This window comes from Chlorocebus sabaeus, chromosome X, assembly GCF_047675955.1.
Source record: "Chlorocebus sabaeus isolate Y175 chromosome X, mChlSab1.0.hap1, whole genome shotgun sequence".
NCBI lineage: Eukaryota > Metazoa > Chordata > Mammalia > Primates > Cercopithecidae > Chlorocebus > Chlorocebus sabaeus.
The window spans coordinates 24,335,301-24,358,579 of NC_132933.1; the positions used below are offsets into that span (position 1 = coordinate 24,335,301).

The 23,279-nt window shown below is 39.0% G+C and overlaps 1 long non-coding RNA gene across 1 annotated transcript in view; it reads left to right on the plus strand.

The window, feature by feature from the left end:
• Positions 1 to 23,279, plus strand: part of LOC119620946 (uncharacterized) — a 49,249-nt gene that overhangs the window by 10,393 nt on the left and 15,577 nt on the right. The window contains exon 3 of the long non-coding RNA XR_012091835.1: positions 16,132 to 16,278. This is a non-coding gene — a long non-coding RNA (uncharacterized lncRNA). The remainder of the gene's footprint in view (positions 1 to 16,131; positions 16,279 to 23,279) is intronic.

The following is a 23,279-nucleotide window of genomic DNA, read 5'->3' on the forward strand; positions in this document are numbered from 1 at the left end:
GCATTGAGTTCAGTGCTTCACAATTGCTGTGTTCTCCATCCCCCAATTCCCAGAGATACTTTCCACACCATATCATGGCTGCCAGGAGTGGGGGATGAGTGGCGCCAATGATTCAGTACTGTTTTTTTCTATCTCCTCAGTGCCTCTTTCAGTGATATAAAACCAGATACTGTGAGTGCTCACCTGATTCTTGGTTCTTCTGAAGGTGTTTTTTTAATTTTTTATTTTTTCTGTGTAGGTAGTTGTTAACTTGGTATCCTTGTTTGGGAGATGATTGGTGGAGCTTTCTATTTGTCATGTTGCTCCACCTCTCCCTCAAGTCTTTAATCCATCTTAAGTTATTATTTGTATTTGATGATAGGTAGGGGTCTAGTTTCATTCGTATGCATATAGTTAGCCAATTATCTTGACACTATTTATTGAATAGGGTATTTTTCCCCCATTGCTAATTTTCATTGACTTTGTAAAAGATCGGTTGGTTGTAGTTGTGTGGCTTTATTTATGGGTTCTCTGTTCTGTTCTATTGTTCTATGCATCTGTTCTTGTATCAGTACCATGCTGTTTTGGTCACTGTAGCTTTGTAGTATAGTTTGAAGTCAGGTAATGTGATGCCTGTAGGTTTGTTCTTTTTGCTTAGGATTGCTTTAGCTGTTGGAGCTCTTTTTTGGTTCTATATGAATTTTGGAATAGTTTTTTCTAATTCTGTGAAGAATGACATTGGTAGTTTGATGGAAATAACATTGAATCTGTAGATTGCTTTGGGCAGTATGGCCATTGTAACAATATTGATTCTTCCATTCCATGAGTGTGGACTATTTTTCCATTCGTTTATGTTATCTATTATTGTTTTCACCCATGTTTTATATTTCTCTTTGTAGAGATCTTTCACCTGCTTGGTCAGATGTATGTGTCCTAATTAACTGTTTATGTTATCAGTAAAGCTTCTGGTCAATAGTAGGCTACTAGTAGTTAAGTTTTTGAGGAGTCGAGTTATACATGGATTTTCAACAGCGTGTGGGGTCAGTGCTCCTAACCCTTGTGCTGTTCAAGTTTTAACTATCTATATCTAATCTTATTTTTTCTTGGCAAGATAATTGCATAAAATATTAGTTATAAAATTGTATTGGGATTATAATACATAAAGATGTAACATATATGATAATAATAGCACAAAGGAGGGGAGAGGGTATAGATCTATATTGGAGCAAGAAAATGACACTAGGTAGTAAACTCAAGTCCACAGCGAGAAATAAAAATTAGAAAAATGGTGAATATGTAGGCTAATAAAAGACCCTATATTTCTCTCTTTCATTTTCTTAACTCATTTAAAAGATAAAGATTGTATAAAACAATTCTTATGCTGTATTGTTGTGTTTATAACATATACAGATGTAATATGTACATTAACAATGGCACAAAGGAGGAGGAAAGAAGGGAGCTATGTTGGAGCAAATATCTGTATTTTACTGAATTAAGTTAGTATAAATATACACGTAGATTTTGAAATGTTAAAATGTATATTGTCGACCCTAGAATAACCACTGGGAAAAGTAAAAATATTATCAAAAATCATTAAAGGAATTAAAATGGTATAGTAGAAAATAATCACTTAAGACAGAAGAAGGCAGTAAAGTAAAACAGAGGAACAAATATATCCATATAGAAAAATAGCAGTATGGTAGACATACATCCTACTTTAATTGTAATTACAGGCCGGGTACAGTGACTGATGCTTGTAGTCCCAGCACTTTGGGAGGCTGAGGTGGGCAGATCACTTGAGTCCCAGAGTTCAAGACCAGCCTGGGTGACATAGTGAAACCCTGTCTCTATATAAAAAAACAACACAAAATTATCCGGGTGGTGGCATGTGCCTATAGTCCCAGCTGCTTGGGAGGCTGAGGTGAGAGGATTGTTTGATCCCAGCAGGCAGAGGTTGAAATGAGCAAGATTGTGCCACTGCACTCCACCCTGGGTGACAGAGTGAGTCCCTGCCTCAAAAAACAAAACAAAACAAAAACAAAAACAGTAATTACAATAATTGTAAAATGATCAAAACTTCAACCAAAAGACAGAAATTGTTAAATTGGATTTTTGAAAACAAGATTCAACTATTTGCTGTTCATAAGAGATATACTTTAGATTCAAATATACAAATGCACTAAAAGTAAAAATGTGGAAAATGTAATACCATGCAAACAACAATCCTAAGAAAGCTGGAGTGGTTTTACTAATCTCACACAAATAGAATTTAAAACAAAAATATTACTAGAGATAAAGAGGGGCAGGTTATAATAATAAAAGTCAATCTATAAAATACCAATTATATGTGGATCTAACAACAGAGTGTCAAAATACGTCAAGCAAAAATGGACAGAATTAAAGTGAGAAATAGACAATTCAGTAAGTTTTGGAGATGCCAATATTCCATGTTTAATAATGGATAGAGCAACAAGAAAAAGAATTATAAAACGTTAAGGAAACTTGAACAGTGCCATCAACCAACTTGACCTAAGTGACATCTATAGCATACTCTATTCAACAACAGCATTATAATCTTTCCATGCTTAATATTGGGCAATTCAGTCTCGTGTGCTCTGCAACCTCACCAAGGTTAAGCCTGTGTTATACAGTTGGCTTACCAAAACTTGTGGCTGTTTAATAGGCAACTTTCTATTTGTTAGCAACTTGTTTATAGAGTATATTAAAATAACTTTTTGCTTTTTTTTTTATTTTAGGGGTGTTTACAGCCCCAGAATCATAACTCATTACAGTTTTAGGGAAATGTCTAGAACTGACAGACCATTCTCACGTTTCCAGCTAGAGTTGAAAAGTAGGGAAGGGTTTCTTCAAACTCAGTGAAAGCCAGATATAGTTGATAGCCTGATGCAGTTTGGCAGAGGCATGGAATTACCTGTTTTTGTTTTTGATTTTATAGGCAGTATTAATGACAATTGTTAACATATACGAAAGTAAAGGAAATAGTACCAGAACCCCCATGTACTCATTACCTGCCTCCGACAATCATCACCTCATGATGACTCTTGTTTTGTTGATACCACCCTACTCTTTACCACCTCAGCACCAAAGTATTAAAAAAATTTCCAGATATTGTATTATGGAATACCTTCAGAAATTCATCTATTCAAGCAGAGGTAGATGTTAGTAACATATTGAGTTAAGAATTAGGAAACCCAGATCTAGCCTTTATTATTAAAGAATGCTGGTCAAAATCTCCTATTTTCTCTTGGCTTCAGTTTATGTGTAAAATGAGGTATGTTGGTCTCTGTATCAGTGGTTCTTCACCATGTGTGCACTGCACATTAGAATTAGCTGGGGAGCTATTAACCATTTTGGAACCTCTTGAGACTGAGGCCTGGCTTTAGTATTTTAAAAAACCCTCAAGTGATTCTAATGTGAAGTCAATATTGAGAACCAATAATCTAGAATGATCTCTCTAATGGATAACTTTATGTGTCAATTTGCCTAGACTGTAGTATTCAGTTATTTAATTGACCACTAATCTAAGTGCTACTGTGAAAGTACTTAGTTGATGTGGTTATTATTTACAATCAGCTAACTTTAAGTAAAAGAAAACTATGCTCAATAATGTGAGTGGAATTCATCTAATCAGTTGAAGGCTCTAAGATCAAAAACTGAAGTTTCCTGAAGAAATTCTGCCTCAAGACTAAAGCAGCAACTTCTGCCTGACTTTCCAACCTCTCAGCCTGCCCTACAGATTTTGGATTTGCCAGCCCCCACAATCATGTGATCCAATTCCTTAAAATCTCTCTTTCTCTCCTATGTGTATGTGTGTGCGCGCGTGTGTGTGTGTGTGTGTGTATACACATACATAAATATACGTGTATATATATACATATATACACATACATAAATATACGTGTATATATATACATATATACACACACATACGCACACACATATATGTATATATATAGTGTGTGTGTGTGTGTATGTGTGTGTGTGTGGTTCTGTTTCTCTGGAGAACTCTGTTACAGTCTTTCTCTGTATTTCTAAGCGTTTCTGGTTCTGATTATGTATCTCTGCTTTTTTCAAAACCAGTCTTTGCCTTTCTGAAAACTGCCATTGGCAGTTTTAAGATTTACTGAGAGGTTATTATTTATTGAGCAGTTACTATGTGCCAGGAAGCATGCTTAGAGTCTTTCCACTTACCTCCCTTAGTTGTAATAACTGAGCTACTTCTGTCAACATTCCTAATGGAGTACTTGCAAAATAGTAAGATAAATTTTGTTCTTTTTGTCCTCCATAATTGTGTTAGATCTATATTAGTATGTTGGGTCATGGAGCATCAGTAACTTGGAGATAACTTTTCTACCCCAGTTATTCTTTTCTTTATTGCCTATAGCCTGATTTCTTTGGGTCTGGATGTATTTCTGTTTGGCCTAGGGAGACAGAATTATTTGTGGTCCACAGTGCTCAGAAAAGAGCACTTAATATAATGATAAAATGAAGCAAATATTGATTGCCTTAAATTCAAATTGCACTTTTCCTCTGAAATCTCAGGAGTCTGCATAGGGACTATCAAAGTTGAAAGAGTGAACCCAGGAGGTGGGCATTAGTGGAAAGAGGTCTAGATTATCAGGCATGGTGATCACCTGTTAGATGCACAATCTCAGGTCCCACTCCAGACCTACTTAATGAGAACATGCATTTTAAAAAGATTCCCAAGTGACTCATAGGCATATTAAAGTTGAGAAGCTCTGGTCTATTATGCATCTTTCATGTTATTTTAGCTGTCCCATTTGTGGCCAACTATTTACTCATTTTGTGACATGGCTCTTGGGGTTAGGATTCCAACTATAACCTGGATTGGGAACTCAGGAAGGACCAGAATAAAGGCTGTAAAATAGAGAACAATAAAAAATGGCCTTGGAATAGTTGGCATTAGCCTCCTGAAAACAATTTAATTTTTCTTTAGTTTATCTTTCAATTCACCCCAACTGTTCTCCCTGCTCCCCTGTGGAACAATGATTTCAAATAATTCCATCCCATACATACCTCTTTGTTTTTAGGTCAGTTTAAATTATTTTCTCATTTTACAAGTCCCCTCACCCTTAGTCCAAATGTGTTACTGCGAACACACGCAGGCCCACCATTGTCAGAGCAGATACTTTTGGATTAAGCCAGTGATCAAAAACTGGACTTACCCAAATCTGATGCAAAACAAAATGTTCCCAGGCAGGCCAGCCCTTACCACATCATTCCCAGTTCCTTACACTCCTCCCCTATGAAAAATTATGTTTCCCTGTTTCTGGTGTGCAGCCTAGCTTATCACTCTTCACATCTGGGGCAGAATGATTTTAAGTCATTTTAGACAAAAATCGAAGCACAATTTATCTTCATTCCTAATTGTGCCAGTTAGCCTCAGGAAAAGCCAGGTCCTTCATGAAAACTGTTATCAAGCCTTACAGTGGACTTGATAAGTTGAATCTAGAACATCCTACCTGCTTAGCTGAATGTTTGGATTAGTGTTGCATGGGCATCTTTCTGGAGCAGATTTTTATTCAGTGTTAAGTGATCTAAAACATTTTTTAATAGCAAAGATGGCTGTGTTGTGGAATATAATACTTGCATGAAGTTTTAAGATAGAACACAAGACTTCAAGTAAGTTTCAGCTCGTGTCAGTTTTCAAGCAGAAACTTCTTTGAAGTTGATCATTAAAAAGTCAGGAAACAACAGGTGCTTGAGAGGATGTGGAGAAATAGGAACACTTTTGCACTGTTTTGGGGACTGTAAACTAGTTCAACCATTGTGGAAGGCAGTGTGGCGATTCCTCAAGGATCTAGAACTAGAAATACCATTTGACACAGCCATGCTATTACTAGGTATATACCCAAAGGATTATAAATCTTGCTGCTATAAAGACACATGCACACATATGTTTATTGCAGCACAATTCACAATAGCAAAGATTTGGAACCAACCCAAATGTCCATCAATGACAGACTGGATTAAGAAAATGTGGCACATATGCACTGTGGAATACTATGCAGCCATAAAATAGGATGGGTTCATGTCCTTTGTAGGGACATGGATGAAGCTGGAAACCATAATTCTGAGCAAAGTATTGCAAGGACAGGAAACCAAACACTGCATGTTCTCACTCATAGGTGGGAATTGAACAATGAGAATACTTGGACACAGGGTGGGGAATATCACACACTGGGGCCTGTTGTGAGGTGGGTGGAGGGGGGAGGTATAGCATTAGGAGATATACCTAATGTAAATGACGAGTAAATGGGTGCAGCACACCAACATGTCACGTGTATACATATGTAACAAACCTGCATGTTGTGCACATGTACCCTAGAACTTAAAATATAATAAAAAATGAAAAAAAAATTTTCAGAACCATTCATTAATTCAACAAACATTTATTGTGCACCTACTACATACCAGAATTTTGAAATCGGTATTGCTTTTGGGGATTTATTTTTGTAGTCTGGATTTTGATTTGAGTTTGAATTCTAGGTTTGCAGCATATCTAGCTGTGGGAGAATGAGCAAGTCCTTTAACATCTGTATCTCAGTTTTTCTACCTATAAAATGGGAATAATAATTGCACCTATCTAATAATGTTGCTGTAAAATTTAATAATATAATCACACAAAACGCTTAGAAAAAAAAAGTTTCTGCTTGCAAAGGGCACTTCAAATGAGGTCTCCCATATCCCTTTACGGATACGTATCTACTCTCCTCTGCCATTAGGAGTAGTTAGGTGGGACAGTTTGAGAACTCTGTGTGCCAAGAATTGTGCTAGATGATGAGGATACAGGGATGACTAAAACACAGGCCCTGATCTCCAGGATCTTATAATGAGGGACAGAAAACATTCCCAAGTAGACACTGAGTTCCTGGAGGACAGGGAACCATCCCCTAATTGTCATTGAGTAAATTAAACACACAGCTTTCTCTTCCTATAATGATCAGTTAACAAACATTGCCTGAGCTCCTTGCCCTGTGAGCAAGGCTGTGCTGAATACTGGTAATACAGCAATAAATCAGTCACATGCCCATCCCTCAGGTGGACCTTCTGGTAGGGGAAAAATCAATGGAGCAGACACTCACTAGACCTGAGGGCACTGCACTCAGCTGAGAAGCACTAGAAGCAAAGGATTGCAGAGGAAGTGAGTTCCTAATGGGGTGACATTTAAGACAGAATCACCCTGCTTTGGGAAATATATCACTTCAACAACAACAAAAAGCACTGTTACCAACTATGAAATGAAAGGAGATGCCCTTTTGTTTTGTTTCACTGAAGTGAGTTTTTTTATTATACTTTTATATGTAAAAAAATTTCTTCATGGAACCTGTGACAAAAACCAGAACAAATAGCCCCAGACTAAATTTAAATTCATTGGGATGGCAGTGGCTCCCAGGGTTTCTATGTTCTCTGTGTTTAATTTTTTTTTATTGTCATAAAAAATACATAACATAAAATTTGTCATCTTAACCAAAGAGGGTGGTAGGAAACTGATTTTGTGATGCATATCCAAACACACACCTGGAAGATATTAATGTATTGAGACTGAAGGAGCCCGAGAGAGCAATTTTTTTGTGGCAAAAATTGGTGTTCTATGCAACTTCTTATACTACTAAAATGGAGAAAGAGAGAAGGCGCTATCATTCACCTTAAGCCAAGTATGAAAGGGTGCTTTAATAAAACCACTAAGAGAGCTTGGCATGTGAACCTGGAGTTTGTGGGGGATGCATACATTCTGGTAAGAGAAACTGGTTGTGTTGATCTAGAGTGGAAGATTAGAGAGAGGAAAAGCTACATATGGAGTAAATTCCTTCTCACTGACAAGAGGGCAAGAATGTGTATTGTCTGTGACCAAATTTGAAACACGTGTGAAGGTGACTGCTTGGTGCCATTTTGAATTTTGCCCAAGCATAATTGAACTTACTGGGTTCATGGTAGGTCCTAGTGTAGAGTCTGTGGGCTGGAATAGTCCAATGTCCAGGAACTGAGGGTAGAAACTGTAAGTTGACAGCCAGAGAAAATGCATCATGCAAAAACAAGTTGAAAGGCCTCAGCAGTTATCTCTGAGGAACCTGTGTATTTCCCCATGAGATGAAGAATTCATCACATCCATAATGCACCAAGACCAGCTATCATGTTTTACCAGTTGTGATGGTTAATTTTATGTGTCAATTTGACTGGGCCCATACATTTGGGCATACATTATTCTAGGTGTGTCTGTGAGAGTGTTTTGGATGAGATTAATATTGGAATCCCTAGATGGAATAAAACAGATGGCCTTCCCTAATGTGGGTGAGTCCCATCCAATCAGTTGAACACCTGAATAAAATAAAAATACTAACCCTCCTGTGAGTAAGAGGGAATTCGTCCTGCCTGATTGCCTTCAAATGGGGACATTAATTTTTTCCTATCTTCAGACTTGAACTGAAACATCAGCTTTTCCTTGTCTTGGGCCTACTGGCCTTCAGACTGGAAATCCATCATCCACTCTCCTGGGTATTCTGCAGATTTTGAGACTTGTCATCCTCCATGATTAGGTGAGTCAATTCCTTATAACAGGTATATTGGATATATAATATTATATGTACATATTATAATATATATGTAATATATGTACATAATAGAAAAAATATATATCCTACTGGTTTTGTTTCTCCGGAGAACCCTAATACACCAGTCAAGTAAGACTTATCTTGTTCATTACCTGTTCTTCTCTTGGCTCTAATCTGGGTGAGCCATTGGTAACCTAGTGGAGAGTAAAGTGGGAGGAGGAGAAAAAAATTCCATGTGGGGAAATAGAAAAGAAATGGCTCTGTGTCTCACCATGACTACTAAGAGACATGATCTTATCCACCAGAAGACAGTTCTGGATTAGAAGACAAAAACTCTCAGTTCTGGCTCCAGTTATGTTAGATATTAACTGAGTAATATTTAGCAACGTGACTCAACTTTCCTAGAACCTGTGTTTTCTAATCAGTGAAATAGGGCTTAACAAAACCTGCCTTGCCTGCCTGATGAATTGTTAAAATGATCAAGAGAGCTAAGATACTTGAAAAAAATTAAGGTGCTAAAGCTATACACATATAAGGCATTTATATGATATGATTTCAGAGGAAGAAGAAGGGCCCTTGGCCCTCCTTGAACTTGCCTCATCTATAGGTTAATAACAAAACTTGGATTTTTTTTGAATAGCAGAAAAATGAATATTTATTTAACACCAGCTGTATGAAAGGTTCTGGGCTGGACATTTTAACAGAACAAACTCAGTTAATCTTCACAACATCTCTGTTTTCCTATGAATTATTATCTCCATTTTATAGATGAGTAGCCTGAATCTCAAAGTGATAACTTTCCCAAGATCACATACCTAGCAAGTGATGGAGGTAAGGTAATTCATATCTGTCTGACTCTTAATCTCCTTAATTGTCAAGTCATTCTTCTCCCTAAAGTTGATACATGCTAAATTATAATTTTCCCTCGGAGGAATACCTGAATCTCAGTCATTCAGTGTCAGACAACTGAGTATGAATGAGTTTGTCAACTCATTTCAGAGCATGTTTTGACTGGGGTTAAAGAATGGAAGCAGAAGGCACTGGATACCACTCAAGGATGGGATGGCATTAAAAAAGTAAGATATAGTGGAAAGAACAAGGGCATTGTGAATCAGTCAAGACTGGCTTTAGATTCCTGTTCTTTTATACAGCTATGTGATTTTGGGAAAATTATTTAGCTTACTTGAATTAAATGAGAATAAGTTAAAGAATTTTAAGGTCTGAGGTGATGTTTGTAAAGTTGAAATCTGATGTTTTGGTATGTCCAGCCCTCTGTGTCCTTTGAGGGACTGTCCTTCCCTCGTTCCATGTGATCCTAGTGGGGTTGTTAATTATGATGCCCCTCAACCTTGGCTATAGTGATAATCATATAATCTAGAATGGGCCTTTTATAATATCTATCCCTTGGCAACAGTGATTGGTCCAGGGGTTGGCACCAGATCTAAGCATGGCCAATGAGGTGCCTTCTCTGGATTGACTTTTGGGTGCTGGGGAGAATATAAGCTGTTTTTCTGTTTGGCTTTCTAAACTGGAAGCATGTAAACCTGAAGGTATGGGCAGTTATCTTCCCTTGCACATGGAAAGAATCTGTCTACAGAATGAACCCAATACACAGAAGGGAGTTGAGGGGAGAGAAGTATGCTCTTGAATCCTCCTGTGTATCTAAAGCAGGTTACCTGTTGCACTTTCCAATTTATGAGTCCCTAACCCCACTTTTGTTTTTGCGTAAATAGTTTGAGTTGGGTTTCTCTCAAGTGCTTTTGAAATAATTCTGACTTTTACAGTGTTATAGTATATATAAAATTCATATACATAAAAATAAAAATGCATATAGCATGACTAGTACTGAATAAATGATAATACATGTAATATAAGAAATTATTTGAAAAAACATAAATGTGATTTTCCATTTGCGTTTTGGGGTACATTTTTTTCTTAGCTTAAGACATCCATTTACTTCTAAGGAAATCAGATGGAGAATAAGAAATGAAAGAAAACACTTTGGGAGGCTGAGGTGGGCAGATCACTTGAGGTCAGGAGCTTGAGACCAGCCTTGCCAACACAGTGAAATCCCATTTCTACTAAAAATAGAAAAAAAAAATAGCCAGGTATGGTGGCACATGCCTGTAATACCAGCTACTAAAGAGGCTGAGGCATGAGAATCTCTTGAACCTGGGAGGTGGAGGTTGCAGTGAGCTGAGATTGTGCCACTGCACTCCAACTTGGGTGACAGAGCCCAAGTCTGTCTCTAAAAAAACAACAACAGCAAAAGAAAACATTAACTTTTAGCTTTTGACATTTAAAATAGAATTCTATACCAGGAAAATATTTTGAAAGCTACACATTATTAGAAGAAGATTTTTCTAAATTCCCAAATCTTCTTTTTTAGCATGTCAGAATCCAGGCTTGGAGAGACAAAAGTGTAAGGAGAAAAGCTCTTCCCTCTGAGGTCTGCACTGTGAGAAAAATTCAGAGAGGTAGAAGAGGCCATAACATGTCCCAGTTTCTCCTCTTTACTGTGCAGTGGGTTCTGAGCCAATATGGAATGACTCAACATACTTAAGTGGGTGAAAAATGTAACAAGACAGAGAGATCTACTTCTTTGGTTTCCTGTGGTGTAAACAGTAGGTTTAGAGCTACTACACCTGCAATGGGGCCCTTTGTAATGGGGCTGGGGGAAGCTTGCAACATACTGCATGGACCAAGAGCTGAAAGAAGGACATGAGAGATAATTCAGAAGAGTCCCAGCTCAACAGGAGCTATGGGAAGCATTATTTATGCTACATGTGTCAGAGACTCTTGCTTGTAGAGCATAAAAATTTGATGCTGTGATTTTGGTCACAACCTAGGTTGGCTCTCCAGTGAGCTGATAGAATATGCTAAAGAAAGCAAAGAGTAAAACCACTGACACTGTCAGACAGGCACAAAAAAAGTTAAAATTCTATTTTTGAAGGGATTCGTGAGTGTACAGAATTAAAGTCAAGATGATCACAGTTGATGGGGTAATACATCAAATTGTCCACAAGTGTTTCTTCTGCATCCCTCTTGAGCATCCTCAGTTTATGGGGTCTAAACTATGGACTTAATTGGAGTCTTAGATGATTTGAGGAGTTCCTTTCCTCCAGTGTCCTATGATCCTATGATATGAAGTACTGGGGAAACCTGCCCCCAGTATTTCAGTGTAGGTTCTTTCTATTTTCCATAAGTGTCGGCCAGTTTGAGAAATAAAGAGAAAGAGCACAAAGAGAGGAATTTTACAGCTGGGCCACTGGGGGTGACGTCACATATCGGTAGGACTGTGATGCCCACCTGAGCTGCAAAACCAGCAAGTTTTGTTAAGGGTTTCAAAAGGGGAGGGAGTGCAAGAACAGGGAGTAGGTCACAAGATCACATGCTTCAAAGGGCAAAAAGGAGAACAAAGATTACATGCTTCTGAGGAAACGGGACAAAAGGCAAAACAGAACTTCTGATAAGGGTCTATGTTCAGCTGTGCATGTGTTGTCTTGATAAACATCTTAAATGACAGAAAACAGGGTTCGAGAGCAGAGAACCAGTCTGACCTAAAATTTACCAGGGTGGGATTTTCTCCCCACCCTAATAAGCCTGAGGGTACTGCAGGAGACCAGGGCGTATTTCAGTCCTTATCTCAACTGCGTAGGACAGACACTCCCAGAGAAGCTGTTTATAGACCTCCCCTGAGGAATGCAATTATTTTCCTAGGGTCTTAATATTAATATTCCTGCTAGGAAAAGAATTTAGCGAAATCCCTCCTACTTGCACATCCGTTTATAGGCTCTCTGCAAGAAGAAAAATATGGCTCTTTTTGCCCAACCCTGCAGGCAGTCAGACCTTATGGTTGTCTTCCCTTGTTCCCTAAAATTGCTGTTATTCTGTTCTTTTTCAAGATGCACTGATTTCATATTTTTCAAACACACATGTTTTACAATCAATTTGTACAGTTAACACAATCATCACAGTAGTCCTTAGGTGACGTACATCCTCAGCTTACAAAGATAACAGGATTAAGAGATTAAAGTAAGACAGGCATAAGAAATTATAAGAGTATTATTAGGAAAGTGATAAAAGTCCATGAAATCTTCACAATTCCTCTGCTGTGGCTCCAGCTGATCCCTCCATTCGGGGTCCCTGACTTCCCGCAACAATGAAGTTTCTAAGAAAAAAAAAAGAAGTTTTATTTGTAGGATGCTGACTCTTCTGCTTAGAGATGGGTTGCTCTTCATCTAATGGGTCAAAAAAGTCAGAGGCTTCACAGCCAGATGGTTGAGGGGTCTGGTGTCTAGTGGAAGCATGCTGGTTCAAGGTCCTGACGTCCAGACTCTGGGAGTGTACTGAGTCCTATGGGAGGGGTAACATTGTAAACAAAATCTTCTGCTGAGAAGATTCATCTTGCCCTACTTTGTTCCCACTCCATTTTTAGACAGCTGCAAAGATTTGAAAGTTATTTATTTTACTTTCTTTCTTTCTTTTTTTTTTTAGTTCTCAACCATGCCAATTGTTCCATCTTTGTTCTCTGGAACCACGCAGATTAAGTAATTTATTACAAATAGTAACACTCCCACATTATGCTGAGTGAAATAAGTCAGATGCAGAAAGACAACCACTACATGATCTTACTTATTATGTGGAATCTTTTTTAAAAAGTCAAATTCATAGTAACGGAGAGAAGTGTAGTTACCAGTGGAGTCGGGGAAAAGGGGAGATACCGGTTAAAGAGTACAAACTCACAGTTATAAGAAGAAGTTCTGGAGACCTAATGTACAGCATGGTGACTATAGATAATAAGGTATTATATACTTGAAATTTGTTAAGGGAGTGGATTTTAAGTGTTCTCATCACACACAAGAAATGGTAACTATGTGAGGTGATAGATATGCTAATTAGTTTGATTGTAGTAATTATTTCATAATGTATATGTATGTCAAAATATCATGTTGTACATCTTAAATTTATACAAATTTTATTTGCCAATAATACCTCAAAACCTGAAAAAAAGGAAAAATAGCCTTCTGAAGATTTGAAAACAGTACTAATGTTTTCCCACTAAGTCTTCTCCTGGCTAACCATGCTTAGGTTTCTCAACTAGTCTTCAAAGGCCAAAACTCCAAGTCCTCTAATCATATCGGTTGCTCCTTTCTGGACACACTACAATTTTTAAGGTTACTTGTTACATATTGTGCTCACAACTGCATACAGATACTTTGGGTGTGGGCTGTCTGGTGCAATGTGATCATCATCTCCCTTGATCTCAACTAGTCTTCTGCTAAGGTAGTTCACAAGGCAAGTACAAACTATTTCTTCCCAAGCCAGCAACAAGTGGCAATGACTTTTTAGTCAACCTTAGGACATTGCAACCCTAGAAGGTGGGGGATGATGATTGGGGTTGAGAGACACACTTAACTTTATTCCATATTTGGCTTTAATGTTTCAGTACACACCTAGTTTTGAAAATAGTTATATTTTCTCATCCTGTGGCGCAAATGGATTTGCATACAAAATCAGAAACTCACAAGCAGATTTTCTATTTGTTCAACATTTGCTCTTGACTTTCTGGGCCAGATTTAATGAAAACCAACTAGAAAATCTATTTAAATCCAATGAACTTTCTTGCTTGGGGATTATTATCCTTATCTAGATTCCCCACAGATGCAAGAAGGTCTATCTATACTTTGTGTTCTGTTTTAGTACTTTTGATAGTGGTTACATTTCCCTCTCACTTGTTCCCACATTTCAGCTGCTACGCAAACTGAAAAGGACCAAAGGTATTCTTAGACAAAGTAAGGAGTGTTATTTACAGCACTTTTGAATCTGGGAGAAAGTGAAGTACAGACAGATTAGTAAACAAAGAACTGTGAATCCTTAGATGGCTCCACCAACTAATCAATTTGAGTCGATTATTGCCTTTAAACTCCCAGTTCCGAATTAGGATGCTTGCTTGCAGTGTGACTTATTTAGTCAGCATTATTTTATGACTCTACAATTTTCTGTCTTTATCTGCAATGATCCAGCCTAAGACTCCCTGAAAATGCCGGGCATTAAGTATATCACAATGGTAATTCTTTTGACTGTAGCCTTATTTGATTCAGTAGAAAATGACTTTGGTGTATTGGATTTACAGTTCATTTAATGAGTGTTGTAGAGGTCAATACATTAGTGTAAACTTGCTTCAGGTAGTAATCTGGTTTCTAATGAGGTTCCCAAGCAGCATCCTGCTATGAAAAGTAGGATAGTGCTCAGTGGGCATAGAATATAACTGTCTAGTCAGACATAAGAAATGCGCCAGTTGTATACTACAATAATGCTATGATTGCTTGACTTCTTTAGGACTCAATTTCCATTTCTGTAAGATGAGTAGGTTAGACAAAGGCCCTTGAAGCTCTGAACTGTTTTGTATTTTCTCGGTCATCTTAAGACATCTCCCATCTTTAGGACATGTGCTTTGTAATGGAGATGGATTTGCATGAGCCATTTGTGCTGTGATATGCACTCCGTACCAAAACCATGGCTCCACAAAACCTTGTCTGACAATTGAGTTGTGTTTCTGAATGTCTTACAAGCAAGACAATGACTGCTCATTTTTCTGGACTATTTTCTTTAGAATGTTTATATAGGGAAAAGCTTGGCAATATAGAGATGGTGTCTATGGAACAAAGGGAAGGCATGCTTATTGCCTATTATAAATGATTCTATAAGCTCAAGTTCTCTAAGTTCAGGGTGCCTCTCCTGTAATGCAATCCACTTCATGTGCAGATGACATTTGATCCTCTTCACATTGCCTTGTTGGAATTTGCACTCCAAAACCAATGCAAAAATGATGATGTTCTGGCCACTGCTATTGCTGTGAGTGATAAATTTTCTTTCATCTCTAATCTAGGAGTCTTGTATTTTCTACTGGTATCCGTGAAACTGTAGTAGGCCAACTTGCTAGTTTGAAAGTAGAGTAAAATCTCACACCCTTCAAGGTTCTTAACAACCCTAGTCCACAGTCACTTCCCTCTTTTCTTACCACTGTAGCACCTAGCCTCTGAACAATCCAACTCAAAACACATTAGTCTTTTGTTGAATTGTTTTACATGTTAATTTTATCTCCCAACTAGATCATAAGCATGCAAGAGAGGCACCATGCCAATATTTTTTCTCTCTACCCTGTAGCAGCTGGCACAAGCATGGGTACATAGTACGGGCTCAATATATATTTTTGATTTACTTTGGTTATATGCATACCAGCTGAGCTAAAATACTCCATGCTTTTTATCATTGAACTTGCCTTGGATGTCTTCTTATAGATGAAAACAATAGACTTACTCTCCTAGAAATAGGAAAGCTCTAATGAGAGAGGAAGAAACTGTTTTTCAGGCTTCTAGAATGCAAAGCATATACATTCCTTAATCTGTTGGACATCATTAAATAAGGGGCCAATTACAAAGCTATTCTTAGTCCCACATTTCCCAAGATATCAGGGCAGTTGGTTGTGCTGGGCTGCTAATAATTATCATGTTTTGGCGGCTGAAGAACTAGAATATAGTCTCTGTTTTTGTAGAAATCAATAGCCCCAGGAGGTTATCTACACCAGCCTACTGCCTACAGCATCAGTGGGAGCTTATTTGGCATTTGATACCAATTCCAGAAGAGGATATGAATCCCTGAGTGCATTTCCCAATGGCACACACTTGCTTCTTGTTTTCTTGTAAGTATCCTATTGTTAATGGCCCATTATACCAGAAACAAAAATGTCTATATATGCATTTTCATTTGGTCTATCATTGTTTCCAATGGTCTGGATTATTTGATTAGTCTCAATCCAGTTTTCTTTGAGGGAATATGGAGACACAAGGGTTGTCTGTTTTTAGTGCTAAAACATTAAAACTTAGGGCTCTTTCTTATGGCTATAGCCTTGAAGATGCACTCCTTAGCTCCATAACATTTTTCGTGTCCTTTTTTTTTCCTTTTCCCTTTCCTTTTCCTTTTTCCTTTTTCCTTTCCTTTTCCCTTTCCCTTTCCTTTCCTTTCCTTTCCTTTCTTGTTGTCAGGACTGCAACACACTCTCAATTCAGTCTTCCTGAGTGCAACTGATACTATTTTACAGATGTGGCATGGTTATCATTTTCTAACTTTAGCTTTGCTAATCTGGCATTTTCTAACTTTAGTTTTGTTAATTCAGGCTGTTCCTTCTCACTTAAAAATATTTCCTCTTATTTGAATTTGAGTATGCTGCCACCAAGTGGTTGCCAGTTCTTTGATTAACATGGTCTCATAATTCAAACTGCAGGCTGCACTGTTTCTATTGCTGTTGTTGGTGTATGTGTCAGGATTGGGATAGTGAATGCCTATGAATAGTTGAAGGTATCAGGTATTAGGGGAAGTTAGGGTCAATCTTCACGAAACAGCAGGAAGATATTGAAAAATAAAAATGGCCTGTAACTTGAGGAGGGGAGAGGAAGGACAGTATCTGTCCAAAGAATGAGATCAGGAATAGAGGAATTGTGGAGTAGAGGGAACAGGGAAATAATAGGAAAAAGGGAAAATGATCCAGAGTTAAGAGAACTTGATCACTGAAACAATTTTCATCTTTTGTTTCTGTAGTTTTCTATGGTTCTTGTACTTACTGGGGACTACAAATAGCAAGATAGATGTATTATCTTGAGCAGGATTCTGTCCTGTATATCTTTGTATCCCTCACAGTGTCTAGTGTAGTGCTGGGCACATAGTTTGTTCTTAATATAAAGGTCTGAATGAATGACCCAAACCTGCAAGAGTTGAGACAATATATAATGGAGGCAAGGGGTGCTGGCTTGAGGCACAGGAGCAGCCCCTAATGAGCAAGGCTTGACAGTGTCTTGCCTCTATCAAGGTGATGCCTTGCACAACTTTAGCTGGCTCCTATGATCAATCTTCCAAATTAGAACCTTCTCCAAATCTTCTCAGGAAGGTACTTACATGCCTCCTCCTTCCTCCTCCACTACTTTCTCCACTCCTTTCTCTTCTCCCTCCTCCTCTGCTTCCTCTACTCCCTCCTTTTCTTCCTCCTCTTCCTCTTTCTCCCCTTCCAAGGCTCTTGATGTCTTCATACCTCTGAACAAGTCTGGGTGGTTGGAAAAAGATGATCTCTGGAAGCTTTTGATTGGAGGATGAGAGATCTATGGTTCTTTCAATTCATAAGATGTAGAGGGCTTTCAAAAAATGCATATGAAAATTGGGGGTTGTTCTATGTAAGATGTTTGCTGAAATTAATACCCTAGACACAGTCTCCAGAAAGGGGTTTACTCCTGCATGGTAACATGCATGCTATGTTATCTTTGGCCTTGGATCTCAATCTTTACCCAGATATTATAATTCATGAATATCTGGTGGAAGTGTCCTGTGTGCACTTCCCCTAATGCAGAAAGGAAATCCTTGAAATCCTTGAAGACGATAGTCTTAGTAAGCAAGTATGACCTTAGTCACTTGTTTACTTGCTTTAGTAAGACCTATTTGGCACCATAAACATCCATATATCTAACACAGAATTTCCCAGTCAGGGTTCCACGTGGAGCAGTATAGCATAGTGGATAAGTGTGAGGGCTTGGGACTACTGACTGCTCAAATTTTACCTCTGTTGTTTGATGTTGGGAAAGTCACTCAATCTCTCTCTGTGCTTCGGTTTACTAACCTGTAAAAAAGGGCAATATAAATTACCTTACATTGATGTTATGAAGGTTAGGTTAAATGACAAAACACTTGTAGTGTGCTTAAACACAGTGCTTAGCATATAATAACTATACAATTATTGGTAGTTATTACGTAAATTTCTTCCTAGAACATAAACTTTGGCAAGTGATGGCCCTGGATAGTGTCTCTCTTACTATCATGTCCTTGCCCTCAGCTTCTGAGGCTTATGAAGATTCTCTGGGCACAGAGACTCAGGCTGTCTCCTGGCCCACAGAGTGTGGAACAAGTGGGAGCTTGTAAGCTAAGTAGGATGTCATTTTGAGTCACCACTGCTCTAATTTCTTTAGACATTTCTGAAGAACAATTGGATTCCCTTCAGTTTTAATTTCCCTACCTTCTCAGATAAATTTTCCAAATGTCCACTTCCCATTTCTTCGATCAAAGCCAGAGTTGAAGGAAGCTGGCCTTCAATCTCCAACCAGGCTGAGAGCACCATTTGAGCTCAAGAGCAAATTGTATTGGAAAAGAAGCAGAACCACTGACTGAAATGAATTGTCATTAAATGAGGCTTTAAATGAAACCACAAGGCAGAGCCTTGTCCTAATTGGCAGTGGAGTTAATTGGGTAAGAGGCCAATTCCAGATGTCCCATTGCAGAACTTTTAAAACTTGCTCCCTGCTTCTCTTACTTCTTGCCCAAAACTTGCTCCCTGCTTCTCTTACTTCCTGCCCCTGACTGCCTTTGAAAGATGATGATCATTGGGCAAAGATAGCACTTAGCTATTTAACATCTTTTAAAAATCTATAATCTACAAATTGAGTGCAGGAATAGAAAATGTCAGAACCATGATACAATTCGAAATGTTTCATGTGGTAGGGTGGATAATGGTGTCCCAAATACGTACATGTTCTAATCCATGGACTGTGAATATGTTACTTTACATGCAAAATAAACTTTGCCTATGCAAATAAGATAAGAATCTTGATACAGAAGGATTATCCCAGATTATCCAGGTAGGCTCGATGTAATCACAAGGGTCCTAATGAGAGAGATGAGGAAAGAGTCAGAGGCAGAGGAGCAGATATGATGACAGAAGCAGAGATTAGAGTGATGATGTGGAAGGTGGAGGAAGGGGCCAAAAGCCAAGGAATACAGGCGGCCACTGGAAGCTGAAAGAGACAAGTAAATGGATTTTCCCTTCTGAGCCTCTAGAAGGAACTAGCCCTGCCTGCACCACAACTTTAACCCAGTGAGACCCATTTCAGTCTACTGACCTCCAGAACCATAAGAGAATACATTTGTGTTGTTTTAAGCCAACTCTCTCCCAAATACTCCCAGATATGCTGTAGAGCCAGAAATGTCCCAAATTAGAAGTATTGCTTTGGATGATATCAATGAAGGACACAATTGTTTTTAACAATTGTGGAAGCTTTTAAAACTTCCACTGAAATGCAAAGGGAAATGTGTTAGGCAACATTCAGCCTGTTATGCCTTTTTCTGACTGGCTAGCAGAGAGCACGGAAGAGGACACAAGATGCAGGGATTTCTGGGCCTTGGGGCATGAAATTGATGGGTGGGATCTGTGTGGCTGCATCCAGCAAGTGATACCTGGGATGAGAGGATGCCACAAGGGACAGAGCCTGAAAACAAAATCCCATTTATCACACTTCTTGAGTTTTCATCCAGTGAAAAACTCAGTACTTCGGATGTGAGCATCACCTATGTCACTAATCCACCTTCAAGCCTGTTCCATAAAGCTCCTGGTGAGCTTAAAGAAAGAACTTTTTGCACTTGTCTAGACTTACAAACTCTCTGACTTGAGACTGACTTCTCTTTGGTCTACCCTTGTAGTATTTGGTCTCCTTTTGGTATTCCAATATCCGCCAACTTCTACTGTCTATTTTGGACTCCTGGTCTCCTCTAACTTCAGCTCTTTGGGCTGCCTGCCAGGCACATTTCTCTTCTTTCTTACAGCCTTGAGTTTCCTCCTTCCAAGAATTCTTTGCCCTAATCTGTAAACCATTGCCACCCAGCCCCTGGCACCAAAGCCACCATTAGACCCTGATTAGGAGACCTCTCAGATTCTTTATGAGATGACCCTGAGAGACAATTATCCTCTACACTGCACACTTTCCAGGGTATTTTGGCCTTTATAATAAGAAAGAGCAGATTTACAGATGAAGGATCTTCAATCCCAAAACCTGCTCTCTGTGTCTGCAATGAATATACTCCATCACTTGCTTTTCCATACCTCTGATCTCACTCCCAGAGCACTGCAACAAAAGTCCAGAAAAGTGAGGGTCTTTGAACCCATTAGCAGCTCCACAAGCCCCATATCCACTTGTAGTTTGATGAAAATGAGAAGCATGGATCTGATCAGTTGGGCCTTTATAGATGCATGTCAGATCTACATGAGTAATATGATCTTCGAGCAACCCAGAAAGGAGAGATTTTCTGTTTCTTAAGTCCCTTGCCTCAGAGTCAATACAGTCAATACCATCCAAGAAAGGATCTGTAGCCTAGGATATATAACAGATTCACTTATTATGATATCAGGATGCCTGAGGCAAATCCATCCAAATATGAGTGCTGGCTTCTTAGGAACTGGACAAGTGAGCTCAGGTACTGTAAAGGAGCACCTATGACTTGTTTTCCAGGTCTAAGTTGCACAATCACAAGAGCCCAAGAATGTCAAATAATCCACATCAAATTCTCAAATAGCAAGACATGATATGTTCTCAATTCCCAGGCCATGTTTGTTATTAAATGATGTTCTAGCCCTTTGACAATACCTGCTGTTAGAACCAGGGCTTGGGTGGTGGTGGAACAGGCCACAGTGTGAATAGACAAGACCTGGGAATTCAGGAAGTTTTCCTTGGTCAGGAGAAGCCTGTGGCTGGGACAAGTATGATGTGGTTTGGATGTTTGTCACCTCGAAATCTCATTTTGAAACGTAATTTCCAATGTTGGAGGTGGGGCCTGATGGGAGGTGATTGAATCATGGGGGAAGCTCCCTCATGAACAGCTTAGCACCATCCACTTGGTGATAAGTGAGTTCTTGCTCAGTTAGTTTGCATGAGATCTGATTGTTTAAAAGAGTCTGGGACTTCCCCCCTCTCTCTCTCTCTCCTGCTCTCACCATGTGACATACCTTGCCTGCTCCTGCTTTACTTTCCACCATGATTGTAAGCTTCCTGAGGCCCTCACCAGAAGCCAAGCAGATGTTGATGCCACGCTTGTACATCCCACAGAACTGTGAGCCAATTAAACTTCTTTTTTTTATAAATTACCCAGTCTCAGGTATTCCTTTATAGTAACATAAAAATGGACTAACACAAAGATTTAATTCCAAGGTTTAATGATTTGATTATTACAGGGTTGAGTACATGGTGGTTTGACTCCAAAAGTAGGTTCAGAATCATATCAGACCTAAGAGGGATAAGAGCAGGTAAAATGTGAGAATAAGTATCCCCGGTGACAAACTGAACCAAGAACCTGGCTATTGGCCAAGCAGGAGTGAGGCAGTTGACCAATGGCCATCTAAGTAGTTGGCAATTGCCAAAGTTCATTCAGATTAGCAGCTGGTGAATTATCAAGGAATGATGGAAGTGGGTATTAGGGATTCAGTTCCAGATTCAGGCTAGGAAACAGATTTTTTGTGTGTAGGAAATCTAGTTCCAGTACTAGGATACCAGGCAAGGAATTAGACACTGGGGATGAAAGACATGGAAGGGCTCCGATTATGAAGGTATATATTTTCTGTGTCAGTAGAAAAATATGACTCAGTGCTGTGTTGCTGAATTATTTTCTTCAAACTCTTCCTGATTAGTGGCCTCTTCCAGTCTATTATTCACAATATAGCCAGAGTGAGCTTTTCAACACTCTAAGCTGATCGCATTGTTTTAATTGCTCTTAGGATAAAGACCAGATGCGTTATTAATCTCTAGAAGGTTCTGCATGGTTTGGCTCTCGCCTGCCTTTTTAGCCTCATCTCCCACCATTTCTCCTTTCACTCTTGGCACTCTAGCTGCACTGGTTTTCTGTGAAATCCTCAGGTCTCTACTGTCTCTCAGAGCTGTTGCACATTGTAATTCCTTCTGCTCAGAGTGTATGTTACCCCTTTTTTCATTCTTCCAGTCTCAATTTAAATGTCACAACATCAGGAAGGTCTTCTCTGATTTGTCTAAAGAAATGACCCCTTATTCTTTATAATGCTTCTACTGACCATCATCATTTACACTTACAAGTCACACCCACTAACCTTGCCTACCGTGACCAGCGAGCTCACCACCTCCTGTGCACCACTTTCATCGGCGTTACCTCTCCAATATCCTGATCATTTCATCACTATTCCCCACTGTCATGCATATCACCACACCCTCTAGCTCCATCCATCACCACCAACCTCATCCACCCCTTCTATAACCCATGCTCCGCTTTGGCCCATCTCTCTACCAGTGCTGATTAGCCACACTCAAAAGCCCCACACATTACCATCAGCCACGCCATCCTTTGCCCATCAAACAGTTCCAAACACTAGCAGCCCTACCTCACCACCCCTCCTAATGAGCACGGGTCCTCCTGCTTACGGTTCAGACATCAGCCAGCTTCAGTAATGTCTTCTTTGACCATTCAGTCTGGATAAGGTTTCCTTGTTTTCACTTCTCATAGCCCCCTCCCTGCCCTTCTTCTTCACAGTTCTGATCACAATGCTAATCATGCAGTACTTTAGGTGGTTGTGCTTAGTGGTTGTCACCCTCACAGGTTTATGTCTATTTATTCATTGCTATTTTCCTTGTACCTAGACACACAGTATATCTAAAAAAACTTTGCTGAATCTTGTTGTATCAAGTTACAGATTAAAAAGCCCAAAGCTCTAATCAGCTAAATAATGTACTCAGGGTTGCATGTCTAATAAGTGCCAGAGGTGGGATTCAAACCCAGGTCTGGCTGACTATAAATCCTGTGGGTTCTTAACCATTATATCAATGGTTTTTGCCAGTCCAGCAGTGTCAGTTCATTTGGGAACTCATTAGAAAT